The following is a 13,591-nucleotide window of genomic DNA, read 5'->3' on the forward strand; positions in this document are numbered from 1 at the left end:
CCACATCCTTCTTGTAGTGTGGGGCCCAAAGCTGGACATAGTACTCCAGATGAGGCCTCACCAATGCCAAATAGATGGGAATAATCACTTCCCTCGATCTGCTGGCACTGCTCCTACTTATACAGCCCAAAATGCCATTAGCCTTCTTGGCAACAAGGGCACACTGTTGACTCATATCCAGCTTCTCGTCGATTGTAACCCCTAGATCCTTTTCTGCAGAACTCCTGCCTAGCCACTCATCCCTAGTCTGTAGCGGTGCATGGGATTCTTCCATCCTAAGTGCAGGACTCTGCACTGGTCCTTATTGAACCCTATCAGATTTATTTTGGCCCAACCCTCTAATTTGTCTAGGTCCCTCTGTATCCTATCCCTACCCTCCCAGTTTAATCTGAAACCGACTCTTTCCTACAAATATTTTCAGTTATAATGAATCAACATTTTCTGATGAAAAAAAACTTTATACAAAAATCCCCACAAGCTCTCATGCAAATATGTCAGGATCTCAAATTTAAAGCGTAAGTTTCTAGCCTTCGTGGTTGCAGAGGAAAGCTTGAAAATGTGACCCCCTAAAGCTCAAAATCCAGAAGGCAAAAAGAACCCAATATTTTTAAAATGAATTAATTTTAACCTACTCTCATGATTATTGAAGCTAATTCATTATTTCTGAGCACTTGCAGTTGGCAGCACTGCAAGCACATCACCCTCCTCTTTGCATCTCTCTACTGACTCCTTTTTCAACTGCATCATGCACAAACTACGTGTCTTCACTTTTTAGACTTTTTGCAACTTAGCTCTATCCCTGTCTATCTTCTCTTGTAGTCGATCAAGCTGTTGACCCCTGCGCCTCTGCTCTGCCAGTGAAGCCAGCATTGACTATCTATCAGTCACATTGTCCCTCAAGCACTGGTTATGCTTCAACCCCCCCCCCCACACAAGCCACTTCGTCTTCATGGAATGAGCTCCCTATAAAAATCCACCCTGTCCTCCTTCAAATCTCTCCTTAAATCTCAGCTCTGACTTGGTATCTACAAGACACTTGATGAAACAACTGGTGTGCTACGACCAATGCCTGTTAAACTGATCGTAATCACCACATTGTTACCTTGGGCTCTCCCCAGCCATTTGTTGTATCCACCTGTTGTTACTGGTCTTATCTTAGACTGGAAGCTGTTTGGGGTAGGCACTCTCTCTTCTGTGTGTTTGTGTGTGCCGTGTTTAGCTCAATGGGCCTAGAATCTTTGAATGGGGCATAGCCACAATGTCAATATAGTAAATAATAATATTATTAATATATAATATATAATATTAATATATAATAATAATATTTTATTATTAATGGTCCTTGGGCAGGGTGTGCCAAAGGAAGCTCCTTGCATCTTTTACCCCTTATGTCCACAGTACACGGACCAGTAACAATTGGCCCTTAATGGGTTGATCAGGAGTAGGTCTGTCCTTACATTGTACAGAAGAATCCTTGACTGTTAAATTAGTGTAAATCATTATATCAATCACTTCACTTTTTGTTCATCTATTTTGATGCACTGGTCATGTTATAACAAGCAGATTGTTTTAGTCAGGGGTGAAAGTAAGTTAAAGGACTTACCAGTACACCGGAGTCCTGAGCAGGGGGCATGGCCTCAACCGGAAGAGGCAGGGCCTTAAATCTTTGGGCCCTTTAAATCTTGATTTAAATCTTGATTTAAAGGGCCCAGGGCTCCAGCTGCAGTAGTGGCGGCTGGGAGCCCCGGGCCCTTTAAATCACCCCCCGAGCTACCAGCTGCAGAGGCGGCTGGGAGCCCCGGGGCTTGGGCGCAATTTAAAGGGCCCCAGAGCTCCAGCTGCCACGACCACCCTGGCCCTTTAAATCCACTCTGGAGCCCGGCCTTTGCTACCCCAGGGCTCGGGCAGCAGGGCTGCAGTGGGGATTTAAAGGGCTGGGGTGGTAGCAGCAGCCGGAGCTCCGGGGCCCTTTAAATCCCCTCTGGAGCTCCGCCGCCACTACCCCAGGGCTTTAAATTGCCGTCTGGGAAAGCCGGTCCCGGTACAGCTCTTATGAGGTGAGGCAGCTGTACCGGGGTGTATCGGCTTACTTTCACCTCTGGTTTTAGTGCCTAGCATGTTAGTTTCCAATTTAGTTAAGTATGTGGGTGTTATCTATTCTCTCAGAATCTGAGCTATTTCACAGCAGTACACACAACCCAAAGCATAAACAAATAGTAGGCACTGACATCCCAATTTATCAAACAAGCAGAGTTCAGATTCCCCTAACATCCTCATTTTGCATTGGCAAAAATGCATCCTTGTACGTCAGTTGTTAGATTCTAAGCAATGCCACACGTTTGGCCAACAATTGCAGACACACGAGGCTCACACAGATGGGACCTTCCAAACTGTTCCTATCAGCTTGACTCTATCATTGCATATTTCTGCATCTTTCAAATTGCTCAGTACCACGGTCTTTTTCCACTAGCTCGGGTCAATGATGGATTTTAATTGAAGGACATTATCTGAGTTCCAAGGAGATGTTTGGGATAGGCTGGACTGAGGGATGATTTTCCCCACTCAACCTTTTGATGAGGACAAAATATTGCTTCAATAAAAACCTAAAATTTCTGTCAGGTAAAACTCTATCAAGATATGCACAAGAAAACTCTTTGGGCCAGATTATGCCCAGTTCTTGAGCAGGCACAGGGCAAGGGGAGAAAGGGAAAATGCTGCCAGAAGCCTTGCTCTATGCTCACTGTCCCTGCTCTTTGGGCACACCTACCCTGCCCCGCAGCTCGGACTAGAGGGATGTGAATAGCAGTGTGAACTAAAGTGCTGTATTTCCCATATCTGGACACTGTGGCATGAATTGAAAGGTCCGAAGTTTGTGCCCACACCCTTAGTCCAAACTGCAGGGCAGTGTAGATGTGCCCTTTGTTCTCCCAGTAGGGGCTGGGCACAGCTGCAGTCCTTACACAGTATGAACACAAAATCTGCTTCAGGCTAAAACCCTGTGATGTTGCTGGTTCCTGTAATGGTGTAGACAACTAGATGCTCAGTACTGTGACGCATTATTGCTTCCCTATTCTTTAGGGGGAAAGTATTACCTGCTCAGATTAAGAGAGACCTGGTTAGCACTTGTATTTCTACTATTAATCCTGTTATATAAATTCAACTCTGTCTGAGCCAGTTAAGGGCACACCCAGTAGAATGCCTGCAATCACTTTACAGCAATTACATAGGTTATGCACAAAAAACCCCCCCACAAATAAAGGGGATAATTTTTAAAAAGGAGCCAGTTATGGGCACGCCCAGTAGAATGCCTGCAACAACTTTACAGCACTTACACTGTTTTTATACAGGCAAAACCCGGACATAAAGGGTCTAATTTTAAAAGGACCTTTAACCCCACCTCTGCTATTATGCCTATGATTATCTGAGGGCCCAAGTGATAGCACTAAGGTGACATTTTCAAAAGTGATCTCAGTTCTGGTTAGTTCTCTTTTCTGAGTTCACGACTAAAAATCAGGCCCTGCATCTCTAAAGAAGGGCTGAGCACCACATTGACTTAAAAAATTAAAATAAAAAGCAGTATCCTAAAGGTTGTGCCCCAAAATAGAGCCACCCAAAATCAGATGTCACTTCTGAAAATTGGGTAAATAGCAAGTGTAGTCAGGAAACTAGATGTCTAATTCCTATCACCTGTCCCCAAAATTCTGTGGCAGCAATCAGTTGTAGTCACAGTTACTTGTGGGTGCAAAGGCCAGAATTTCAATATCTAGCTGACCGGAGCCATCAATCAAGTAGTGAGATGTCAAAAATCTGTAAAGTTTTCTCCAGTAAATAGGGTATAATCCTGGACCACTGAGGCAATGGGGTTTTGCCACTGCCTTCAGTAGGTGCAGGAGCAGGCCCTGGATACTGGAGAAACCCTCAGCAGAGATAGTGGGAACTTTATGGCCCATTGGTGGACTCCTGTTTACATAGTGCTGTACAGAGAGTATTTCCAGTGGCAAACCAAAAGGCAGGTTCCCAGAGAAGCAAAAAAGCCTTAGAAGACAGAGTTATGCAATGCTTCCAGGGGGTGTGAAGTAGATGCTTGACAACATCATGATAACACTAATGTGCAGGTGACTGTTTAATGCCTATATTCATTCACGCATTACTTTCCTCCCTCCACTCACGCATTCAAAGGATGCTGGATAATAAACAAGCTGGTTTGCTCACCCCTCTATTTATAAACCAAGACAGATGCAATAACAAAATGCTCTTGTTTCAAGTGTAATCCCCACAGGAAGAGATGCAGAGAAACAGTGCTCTAGTATTTTTTGGGACAGAACTATTTAAAGGAACCCCAAGTTATGTGATTTAGACATCTCACTCCTTTGATTAATGGGTCCAATCATGTAGACAGCTAAATCCTATCACTTGGCCCCCTTGATTGCAATGGAGCAGATTCAAGCCCATTGCCAGTAAATTGATCCAAGAGATACTGGAAAGAAAGGCCACACAAAGAAGGCAATTCATCTATGGAAAGAAGGCAATGATGGCTGGGGTTTTCCTCTGCGTGTTTTTACACTTTAGGATGGTGTAATACAAAAACGTCACCATGTATTCTGAGGTAGTGTTGCTTATAACCTATCTGTATCACACCATCATGCTGCTGAGCAATCCTATTGGAGTACTAGGATATCAGGGGAGGGGGCACTCGGGTCCTGGCCCAGGAAGGGATGGGTGGCCTGGGGCAGGAGGGGTTGCAGACTGATCCTGCCCCACACTTCCCTGCAGTGACAGCTTCTGTCCCACAGGACTGGGTCTGATTTCCCACTCCAAGCATTGTGACCTCACATAAAGGGGTGGAGTCACTTGAGGTTTGTCTCCTTCATGACAGGGCGGGCAGCCGAGCCAAATTTGAGTGAGTGGTGCTGTAACTCCATGTGCCAGGTCACAAGGCCTCTCACTCAATTTGGCATGGATGGTCCCCCGCCCTCATCATGATGGATGGACAAGCCAAAACTTCGTGGCACCATGATCCTGTGTGCCACATTGCAACACCCAGAGTGGAAAGCTTGGCCCATTGCCACAGGATGGCAGCAGCTGCTGCAGGGTAAGATATTTTGGTTTATAGGTTGCTTTTAATTTTATTTGTGTTATTTCAAATTTGCACAAGGACACAGGGCTCTGCCTATCATTACCTTTAGTGGGTTCTCATGATTGCCATCTGGTTAATCTATAATACTATCTACACCAGCCTCATGAGGAGCTTAGAAATGCACTGCTTCTTACTTTGAAAGAAAGGTGCGATTTTTTTTAAACTACTAGCAAAATGTCTTTGCCACAGTAGCATACACAGTGAGAGCAGAACTGGGGACAGTGATTGGAACATACTGATTTTTTTTTAATTGGTCTGTTCTTGGGAACGTAGGCCTGATGTGAGGAAGGTCTTGTCAGGGCTGCTACTTGTCTGCAATAAGATTTGGCCAAGAAGAGTAATTCTAACTAAAATGCACGTTTTGAAAATAACAGGTCCTTGCAGCATTTAGCCTGCAAGGATGAAACTAGCTCTGCATAGGCATGACAGTCTCCCAAGTGTACTTGCAAAGTTCCTTTACATTCCAATACAGTCAGACAGATGCGGAACCTGTCCTGCTCTTAAAGCTCATTGAACAGGCAAATGACAGCATGATGTGAGCAAGGTGCCTTGTTACCATTGTCTAATTCTGCCTGTTCATGCAAGTACAATGCAGCTGTAGTCTTCTTACAAACTTATGCAACTTGTAAGGGGGGAAAGCATCATTATGGTAATATCATTATCATCTTGTGTTATTAATAAGGCATAGATAAGTTGCACCTATCCATTTGGTCCCTCTTCCTCTCAGAAACAAAAATGGGCATTATTAACGTATTTGAATCCTAAACATGTATTGCTTTCATTACTGTAACTTTACAAGCCATCCAGCATATACAGCATTCCTTAATAAAAGGTTTGGTGAATTCCAGCTTAGTACTTGTAGACACAGAGGCAGGAAACAAGCACAATCTGTATTACTCTCTCAAGGCCATTTCGCTTCTCTTAAGAGACAGTTGTACATGACGAGCCCTCCACAATATGACCCATATGGGTCAGATACAAACTTCTATGATCAGATCATTGAGGAAGCACTTTATCTCTTTTTGGTCATGATTGTGAGAGAGAGAGAAGCAACAGAACTCTAAGGGCTCAATCATGCTTCCATTCCAGTCAATTAGCAAATTTCCTAATGACCTGATCAGGAGAAAGACTGCACCTTTACTAAAACAAAAAATGTACTTAATCCATTTGATGTCACAACTTCTTCACAGCATGGATGCATTGCCAGCTCAGGGATAGACAGTTACTGAATTTATGGCAGCGTATAGAATTTAATGACAGATTGAGTCCTAATTTTATACTTACTATTTAGATCACGGAAAGCAATAAGCAAATTAAACTAAATTGAATGAATGCAAAGCATCATATATATCCTGTAATATACTATGAACCGTGCACACAGGCTTAAAAGGGGCTGTTGAGTTTGCCATTTTCCTTACCCCAAAGGATTTAAATTGTCTTGTGAAGTTGAAAAAAATTGTTTTCAAACCATGATTAAATTCTTTCATTAAAGGCTTATTGAAATTAAGTCAATCCATCACACAAAGGGCATACGGCAATTTACAGGGAGTAACATTGCCATTATTTCTGTCATTGGTTACAGCTGCATGATTTAGAATAGAAAAAGTCGGCGATGGTAGCAGAGACCAAAACTGAGTACAACAGTCTGATAAATTGCAATGGGTATTGGTGTTTTGTGTAAGCAAACATGAAGCAGTGCTTTCTGGCTGGAAGTCAACTATAAGGCCAAACCCAATTTGTTATGAAAGACTCTTAAATGAGTGAAATCAGTTTAGAAAATAGGATACAAAATAGACTGAAACCTTATACGAGGGCTCTGTTCCTGTTTCTTTTATATTCAGTTCATCATGTGCCAGAGAGAGAGGATTACTTGTATTATGGCGATTTGATTTGCAAGCATGATCAACATTATGCTGCAATCATTTTAAACAGACAGTTTTATACTAGCTATACAGGGGGTGTAAGTAATGAGCTGTTAACAGGTACAGTGATTGCTTATTTCCCCGAGAAGAGTATTCCCAGCCCACCTGATATAGCCTGTTTAAAATGTCCTAAAAAAAGAATCTATATTCGTTAGAATGCAGAGATGAGAAACTTCTGCTTCAGAGGTGTGTTTTTTTTGTTTGGGGGTTTGTTTGGGTTTTTTTTGGTAAAAGAAACCTGTAGGATGCAAGGCACAAACATTAATGACGTTAGCAGTACTGTGCACCTTCCATAGCATTTTAAGATGAGGTTCTCCTCACTTGGGTAGTTCTTTTCCTTACTTAAATTAGTAAAGAGGTGAACCATGTCCTAGAGAATGATATAAAAAAAAATGGTGTGACTCAATGTGCCATATATAAGAAATATAGTAGCGCAATTTTATTTCACCAAACCCCACAGGCCAGATCTTCAGCTGGTTCAAGTTGTAGCAACTCCACTGAAGTCAATGGAATGCCACGGATTTGCAGCAGTTGAAGAACTGGCATGCACTTACCAAGGTTCTGAGAAATGGAAGTTAGACTGTCACGTGAAATAGTTTGGAAAAAACAAGACCCACTCCCTTCTCCCTGCCAAACGTCAATTTTTTTTTTTGCCAAATACTCAAAACAACTCCTACTAGCCTCTGTCAAGGTTTGAAAAAAAAGGGCAGATGGGACCAGAATAGCCAAAACCCAACATGAAAGGGATTTCCAGTGATACTTCCAGCCCAACCAGAAGCAGGAGATGCTGGGGAAATCTCACAAGAACTCCTTTTCAAGTTCTGCAAGATGTGGAACACTGGTAATGTCCGTCAATGGGACTGGGAATTGAAGGTGCCCACATATAGTGCTTGATCTAACAAGCTTACAGTCTAACCAGATGGTGAGTGGCAAGGGAAACAGACCCACAGAAAGGTAAAGTGATGACTTTCATTATTGAAACAGCAGTTCAATGGTAGAGCTAAGAATAGAATCCAAGTCTCCTAAGTGCAAGTGCTATCCATTAGACTGCCCTGCCTCCGATATATGCCTTTTGGAGGTCAACTGGTGGTAGCAAGTTTGCATTTTGGGGGTTGTTTTGGGAAGGAAGCCTAGTAGCTACTAGGGCTAAAGGGGCAGATTTTAAAATAGTATTTCTGTGCCTAAAGATGCAGATAGGTGAGAGATGGAATGGGAGTTGGGCACCTAGGCACTTTTGTAAATACCCCAGAGAAGTTATCTGCATTTTTAGGCACAGAAATATTTTTAAAAATCTGGCCGTAACTGGCTGTGTCTGGGAACGAGTGCAATAGACTATATACAAAGTACAGTATAAACGAACTGAAAGAACAGAGAGAAAGTACATTCTTGCTTGTTGCTCACATGCTTAGGAAGCTATAGGAGTCACTTGTGACAACAGTAGGTAAAAAAAATATTCAGACAAATGTGTGTTATAAGACGATGGTAACCAAAACTGAACTCTAACCTATACCCAGCACTATTCAGTTGTTAAATATTTTGGAATTTCTCCCCGGTTGCAACCATTATTAATAGCATAGCACACTATACTAAAATAACATAATAATATAACAACATAGCAACACTATATATAAACAGGTTTACCCCATGGTTTTAGGGAACAACAAGCTGCAAAGCCTAACTGTGTCCAAATAAGGAGAGAAATTCACAGCATGGACTGTGTGGGAGTAAAGGATGAAAGCATAGTAGGAACACACTCCTTTAGGGCTTCGGGGAGAACCCCAATGGTGTTATAAAAGTTAGAAAGAAATGCCAAAATGCCCTAGCAGAAACTACATAATGCCAAATGGTTCCTACTCAAATTACCAAACACTTAAGCAATTGGTAATATTTCCACAGTTGTCCCAATTATACTAGGTCAATAGAGATATTTAATACTAATTCCCGTTGCTAGTGCTATGGTTAGATGGAGAGTAGGAAAGTGTACATTGTAACAGGATCTAAGAAAACACCAGTTGCCAGCTGCACACTTAACTGGTTGCCTAGGAAACATTTTATATGTATATTGCAACAAGAATTTTTCTCTAATGCCTGCTGGCCACCCAGCCCCTTGAAGATTTTGTGCATTCCAGGAACAGCCAAACATTCTTTCACAAGATGCTCCTGATGCAATTATCTATGGAGGCAAAGTGCAACACATGAAGTACAGCCTGGTAGGATGCCTGCCAGTTATTTAGCACTGAAGCTTGTGCCTATTTCATTGTAAAATTAACATTTCAAGCAGCATGATGCACTTTTTCATTGGACAAATTGCCCTGAAATAACAGCTTGTATGCTGTGAACCGTACATTTGTGCACCATTGTACCGCAGCTTATGCGGTGACACTTAAAACATACTTCTTGTGGTTAAGCATTTTTCTGATATTGGTTTTCTTTAATCATTAATGGGAAAGCTACAGTAGATTCCATTTTTATGCAACAACTGGGGAGTGAAAATCTCCTGTTTAGTTTTTTATCCTCTGGCCACATTAATATATACAATAACCGTTGCGTTGAATTCCTGTGAAAAAAAGAACAAAAGCAAAATATGTTTCCATGTACATTGCCAGAGCCATTGAAGTCAAGAGAGCTATACCAATTTACAGCAGCTGAAGATCTGGAACGCAAGATTCCCAAGTATTATTGCTTTTGATAACAATGAAGCAGAGAAAGCATGAAGGCTTTTGATGAGTCCATGTAAACAAAAGTGCTACAAGTACTACCCGCACGCCGTGCTATTTTATTTGTGAGTGTGTATTTACATATGCACGAGTTATAAATTATTTCATAGAATCTCAGGGTTGGAAGGGACCTCAGGAGGACATCTAGTCCAACCCCCTGCACAAAGCGGGACCAATCCCCAACTAAATCATCATTATATGAGAACTGTTTTGAGCTTGCAAGTTGAAACTCCATTGACACTGTCCTCTCGGTTGAGTTGCTGTTTCCCTCATCTACATATCGGGCAATATTTCTCCTTGGTGAATTTGGCCCATTGAGCCAAATGCTCCTCACTATTCCACCAGTGTAAATCTGGAATCATTTTTTTTTAATACTACACTGCCTAATTTTTTCTATTGTAATAATTCTGAATGGTAGTCTCTCACAAACAGGTCCTTAGGAAATTCTTAATTCTTGATGGATAATTGTACATTGGAAAACAAAATACTCCTTAATAAAATAGCAGTACTAGTTAGAACTGTGGATTGCCCAACAGTCTCTATAACAGTTGACTCTTCCTACTCTTTCTCCTCTTACTTGGACTACAGAGCAAATCTTCCTTTGTAATTATCTGTCTTTTGTCTGTGTCTATTGTGTTTGTGTCAATTTCAAAACATTGTGATAGTCTACATAAGAGATGAGTGAGTATAGTATATTGCAATTTGCCATGTTTTTAGTCAGTACTTGAACCAAATGTTAGTCTTTGATTCCACTTAATGATGAATCACTTCTAACACAGAACAAAAGTCTAACCATAATTACCACATGGGTTATTGGTGATTTGTTTTATGGATTCCTGCCAAAGAAAAGAAAAAAAATGATAAAGTAACAACAGTCTCTTGCAAGGTGGGTTTATGCAGCGGTAAGCTATCATACACAAGGATCCCAGACACTTCATGTACAGCAGTTAAATGGTTTGCTTGGAATTCCCAGCAAACAACAAGGAAAGAACTTCTAATAAAAAACTTATTTTCTTTGTAAACTCATTGTAACATGAATAAAGCATGATGAACATAGGACTAAGGCCAAAATCCTCAAAAGGTATTTAGGTACAATTAGGGAGCAACCCAGATGGTCTTCAAAGCACATCCTGAGGAGGGTATTTAAAGTTAAAGGAAATGGGTTATCTTAGAGGTCCAACAAGTAAAATGAGAGCCTCCTCCCTTCCCTGGGGAAATAAATTACATTGTTAGAAATAATTTTAATGTAGTGAAGATAAGTTCCCTTTAGATGGTGTATATATAGGAACAGATACCTATAATTCATATTCTTAAGGCTCTGGGACAGAATTTATGATGAGTCCAAGCTGGAAATTTATGGAAAATATGACCCTTGACCATGACCAGTAACAGGGTTGACCTACAACATTGGTGGTAATTTTGATCACAGATGTCTCCAGCTTTCAAGGGTCTCTCGGTGGAAATAGGGAATTTAATGTCCTGTAGAGCATTAAACCATGAATACCTTGTTTCCCAGAGGAACTATAAATCCTTAAATAAATCTGTCCCCTTGGGTTTCTGAATTAATATCACTGAATATTTTCTGAAGCCTCCACCAGACATGCAGTGGTTTGAAGAAGATACACTAGTCTATACTGCCTGATAGAATAAGTATCGCATCATATATGCAAGCTGGTTACAGATGTTTATAAATAGTTCATACTTAATGTATCTCTAAACTTTTTATTCTATATGCTTCCCAGGAAGATATAATACATTTTTACTATATCAGCCTCCACTACCTTCACTCCATGCCAGAGAGCTGATCAGTCATGCAGATTTTCTTTGCCTTGTAAAAGCCTTTGAAGCTGGACTGCAGTAGAGCTGTGTGAAGTGAATCCAATTTTTTTCCCCTTTTTTCAATGCCAGGAAGAATTTCTGTCAGAAGACTACAAAGCATTTTGATTTGATTCTGCCCAAGTTTAACTACTTTCTCTTCAGTCTCTCTTACATCTGATGTGAGATAAGAAAGAAAAATAAAAGAGGGCTCTCATTTAACAAAGCCGATTTTAGTATAGTCACTCAAAGGGAATATCCAAAACTGAGGATTATTTTTGTAGGAGGCATCCAGCAGGAACACTATTACGATCGCAAGGAGAACAGATACTTCACAAGGGACCACAAAAGGAGGGTGCCTTCTTCCCTGTGTATGTTTGCATTAGCTCCTGTATTCACACTGGTTTTGGTGCACTGTGTTAGCACCACTATTTAGAGAAGGGATTCATAGGCACTACCCAGGTTAAGCTCTTACATACAGGTGGAGCTATGTGATTAGTATCCACATGACTGCAGGGATTCACCCATGCACATGAGTTCACAGGGTCAGAACCACAGAGTAGGCTTCCAACCATTTACAATTTTGCTGAATTTGAAACTGTTTGCCAAATAAATTTCTGCAAAAATAATAAAAATTCACACATGCCCGAACCCTTAGAAATCTGTAAGCAGTTCACTGGGAGTATTTGATATTCAGAATATGAGCTGCTTTGGACTGGACATGGCTTTGTTTCTGGTCTAACTGGCTGAATGTAACTGAATCAAATTTTGTGTGCAAATTCACTTTCCAAGAATATTTTTTAATACTGGTGGTTTCTACAGACAGACTGTATAACCCGTTCTATTGCCTGTGAACTCATTTGCTAGAATACACTTGGAAAACAAACAAAAAAGACACACACAGAATTTGTTCAACAACGAAAGCAAATACCCATGAGCGTATTTTCTGCAATGTTTACCCAGCTCTTGCGCTTTCGGTTTTGTTGTTTGTCATGACATTCTTACCCAGCCCAAGAAACTATGAATATGAGTCTAACAACAAAAAAGGTATGGGGGAGCATAAATGATTGTTAGCTTTCTTAAAACTTAATTCAAAATTAGCATTAGATCAAGGGGAAATAAAAGGGCTGCTTGGTTGTAGGAAGCAGGGGACTTAAACTGAAACCAAAGGCCCCTGTCTCCATAGCATGATATCATTCAGGACACTCCCTAATGCCAATTGCATATAAGCTATTGTTGAGGGGAGGGAAGACACTCCATTGTGGGGGGGAGAAGCATTAGAGTAGAAATGCTAGGCATATGGATTGATGACAATAGATGGGACACGTGGCCTCTTTAATATTTAAGAGGTAGGCTAAATATTTTGGACAGCAGGAGCTAGACCGGAGGTAGGTAAACTACAGCCCTCAGGCCACATCTGCTCCATGGGACCCTCCTGCCCAGCCCTTGAGCTCACAGCCAGGGAGGCTAGCCCCCGCTCCTCCCCTGTTGTCCTCCTTCCCCCTCGGCTCACCATGCCACCAGCGCTCTGGGCGGCGGGGCTGCGAGGCTGGCTCCAGCCGGGCAATGCGGCTGCTAGTCCTGGTGCTCTGAGTGGCATGGTAAGGGGGCGGGATAAGGGGCAGGATGTCCCAGGGGAAGTCGAGACAGGGAGTGGTTGGATAGGCATTGGAGTCCTGGGGAGGCCTGTCAGGGGGCAAGGGTGTGGATAGTGGTTGGGTCAGTCAAGGGACAGAGAGCAAAGGGGGTTGGATGGGGCAGAGGTTCTGCAGGGAGGGCAGTCAGGGGACAGGGGTCAGTTGGATAGGCATGGGAGTCCCACGGGGGCTGTCATGGGGCGGGGGTGTGAATAGGGGTCGGGGCAGTCAGGGGACAAGGAGTGGAAGGGGTTAGATGAGTCGGAGGTTCTGAGGGGGGCAGTTGGGGGTGGGAAGTAGGATGGGGTGGAGAGGGGGCAGGGGCCAGGCTGTTTGGGGAGGCACAGCTTTCCCTACCCGGCC

This window comes from Eretmochelys imbricata, chromosome 2 (assembly GCF_965152235.1).
Source record: "Eretmochelys imbricata isolate rEreImb1 chromosome 2, rEreImb1.hap1, whole genome shotgun sequence".
NCBI classification, from domain to species: Eukaryota; Metazoa; Chordata; order Testudines; family Cheloniidae; genus Eretmochelys; species Eretmochelys imbricata.